The following is a 3817-nucleotide window of genomic DNA, read 5'->3' on the forward strand; positions in this document are numbered from 1 at the left end:
TTATGCCTAGTGACTCGTTGAGTATTCCTGTTTATGTGTCAACACCGGTGGGTGATTCTATTATGGTCGACCAAGTTCATCGTTCTTGTATCGTAGTGTTTGGGGGTCTTGAGACCCGTGTTGATTTATTGCTTTTGGACATGGTCGACTTCGATGTTATATTGGGGATGGATTGGTTATCCCCGTACCATACTATCTTGGATTGCCATGCCAAAACCGTGACCTTAGCCTTACCGGATTTACCCGGTTTAGAGTGGAGAGGGACTTCTGGTCATTGTACCCGCAATGTTATCTCGTATATGAAAGCTCGGCGTATGGTCGAGAAGGGATGTTTGGCCTACTTGGCGTATGTTCGCGATTCCAGCGCGGAGGCCCCTTCTATTGATTATGTGCCCGTTGTTTGGGAGTTTCCTGAGGTTTTCCCTTCAGACTTGCTGGGTATGCCGCCCGACAGGGATATTGACTTTTGTATTGATTTGGCTCCGGGCACTCAGCCCATTTCTATCCCGCCATATCGTATGGCCCCGCTGGAGTTGAAAGAGTTAAAGGAACAGCTACAGGATTTGCTTGAGAAAGGTTTCATTAGACCCAGTGTTTCGCTTTGGGGCGCACCGGTGTTATTTATGAAGAAAAAGGATGGTTCGATGAGAATGTGCATCGATTACCGGCAATTGAACAAGGTTACAATTAAGAATAAGTATCCACTGCCGAGGATTGATGATTTATTCGACCAGATTCAGGGTGCGAGGGTGTTCTCGAAGATAGATTTGAGATCTGGTTATTATCAGTTGAGGATTAGGGCGTTTGATGTCCCTAAGACAACATTTTGTACTCGGTATGGGCATTATGAGTTTTTTGTCATGTCATTTGGGTTGACCAATGCCCCAGCAGCATCTATGGAATTGATGAACCGAGTGTTCAGGCCCTATCTGGATTGGTTCGTGATTGTTTTCATTGACGATATTCTGATATACTCCCGCAGTTAGGAGGAGCATGAGCAACACCTCAGAGTGGTTCTTCAGACCCTGAAGGGTAGTCAGTTGTATGCTAAGTTCTCAAAGTGCGAGTTTTGGTTGAGTTCGGTCGCATTCCTGGGTCATGTCGTATCAGCAGCAGGTATTCAGGTAGACCCGAAAGAAGATAGAGGCAGTCAAGAACTGGCCTCGACCAGCTTCAGCTACGGAGATTCGGAGTTTCCTAGGGTTAGCAGGTTACTATCGTCGTTTCGTGGAGGGGTTTTCATCCATTGCAGCCCCTATGACCAGATTGACCCAGAAGGGTGCCCAGTTCAGGTGGTCGGACGAGTGTGAGGCGAGCTTTCAGAAGCTCAAGACGGCTCTGACTACGGCACCAGTATTGGTTTTGCCCACAGGTTTAGGGCCATATACGGTATATTGTGATGCGTCTCGTATTGGTCTTGGTGCAGTGTTGATGCAGGAAGGCAAAGTCATTGCTTATGCTTCGAGGCAGTTGAAGATCCACGAGAAGAATTATCTGGTTCATGATCTTGAGTTGGAAGCCATTGTTCATGCCCTGAAGATCTGGAGGCAATACTTATATGGCGTGATATGTGAGGTTTACACTGATCATAAGAGTCTTCAGTATCTGTTCAAGCAGAAAGAGTTGAATTTGAGGCAGAGGAGGTGGTTAGAGTTGCTAAAGGATTATGATGTTACTATCTTATACCACCCAGGGAAGACCAATGTAGTGGCCGATGCATTGAGCAGGAAGTCCGCCAGCATGGGTAGTCTTGCTTATATTCCAATCAACCAGAGATCGCTTGCTTTGGATGTTCAGGCCTTGGCCAATCGTCTTGTGAGGTTGGATATTTATGAGCCTAGCAGAGTGTTAGCTTGCACGGTTGCTCGTTCCTCACTATTAGAGCATATCCACGAGCGGCAGTTTGAGGATCCCCATTTGTGTGTCTTGAGAGACACGGTGCAACGCGGATGTGCCAAGAAAGTAACCTTAGATGATGATGGTGTATTGAGATTGCAGGGGCGAGTTTGTGTGCCCAATGTTGATGGGATTCGAGATTTGATCTTAGCGGAGGCCCATAGTTCTCGGTATTCTATTCACCCTAGCACCGTGAAGATGTATCAGGATCTGAGGCAGCACTATTGGTGGCGTAAGATGAAGAAAGACATCGTTGTGCATGTGGATCGGTGTTTGAATTGTCAGCAGGTTAAGTACGAGCATCAAAGACCTGGTGGTCTATTTCAGAGGATTGCCCTTCCCGAGTGGAAGTGGGAGAGGATTACGATGGATTTTGTTACTGGACTTCCGATGACTCGAAAAAAGTTTGATGCAGTTTGAGTCATTGTTGATAGGCTGACCAAGTCAGCGCATTTTATTCATGTTGTAGCCACCTATTCGTCCGAAAGGTTAGCCGAGATTTATATCAGGGAGATTGTTAGCCTTCATGGGATGCCGCTATCTATCATTTCGGATCGGGGTACGCAGTTTACCTCGCATTTCTGTAGAGCGGTTCAGCGAGAGTTGGGCACCCAGGTTGAGTTGAGTACAGCATTTCATCCCCAGACGGACGGTCAGTCTGAGAGGACTATTTAGATCCTTGAGGACATGCTCCGAGCCTATGTCATTGATTTTGGAGGCTCGTGGGACCAGTTTTTGCCTTTAGCAGAGTTCGCCTACAACAACAGCTACCAGTCCAGCATTCAGATGGCTCCGTATGAGGTGTTGTATGGTAGGCGATATCGGTCTCCAGTTGGATGGTTTGAGCAGGGAGAGGCTCGATTATTGGGTACGGATCTGGTTCAGGAGGCCTTGGACAAGGTCAGGATTATTCATGATAGACTTCGTACAGCTCAGTCCAGACAAAAGATTTATGCAGACCGCAAGGTCAGAGATGTTGCTTTCATGGTTGGGGAGCGGGTATTGCTCCGTGTATCGCCTATGAAAGGCGTGATGAGATTTGGGAAGAAGGGCAAGCTCAGCCCTAGGTTCATCGGTCCATTTGAGATTCTTGATCGTGTTGGAGAGGTGGCTTATAGACTTGCCTTGACACCTAGCTTGTCAGCTGTGCATCCTATATTTCATGTATCTATGCTCCGGAAGTATCGCGGAGATCCATCGCACGTGTTAGATTTCAGCACTATCCAATTGGACAAGGATCTGTCATATGAGGAGGAGTCGGTGGCTATTCTAGACCGGCAGGTTTGACAGTTGAGGTCGAAGAGTTTTCCTTCGGTGCGTGTTCAGTGGAGAGGTCAGCCTCCGGAGGCATCGACCTGGGAGTCCGAGTCCGATATGCGGAGCCGTTATCCTTATTTATTTCCCGACTAAGGTACTTCTTTCTTTTGTCCGTTCGAGGACGAACGGTTGTTTTAGAGGTGAAGAATGTGACGACCCAAGGGGGTCATCACCGTAATTCTTCCTTGTTCCGTGTTCCCGAGGCCTTGAAAACCTCGCTTTTAGTTTCCTCGATTGGCGTGCGCAATTCGGACGCATAGCCGGAAAGTTTTTATGATAGAATATGTGAATTATGTGAAAAATTTGATGAATTTCGATATTAATATGCAAATATTGACTTCGGTCAACATTATGGGTAAACGGACCCGGACCTGTAATTCGACGGTCCCGGAGGGTCCGTAGAAAAATATGGGACTTGGGCGTGTGCCCGGAATCAAATTTCGAGGTCCCAAGCCCGAGAAATGAATTTTTGAAAGAAATTATTTTCTGAAATTTGATATGAAAATTTGAAATGAAAAGGAGTTAGAAAATATAGGTATCGGGCTCGTATTTTGGCTCTGATGCCCGGTACAAGTCTTAAAATATGTGTTAAGCACTATCTGTA

Source organism: Nicotiana tabacum, chromosome 6 (assembly GCF_000715075.1).
Source record: "Nicotiana tabacum cultivar K326 chromosome 6, ASM71507v2, whole genome shotgun sequence".
Classification (NCBI taxonomy): domain Eukaryota; kingdom Viridiplantae; phylum Streptophyta; class Magnoliopsida; order Solanales; family Solanaceae; genus Nicotiana; species Nicotiana tabacum.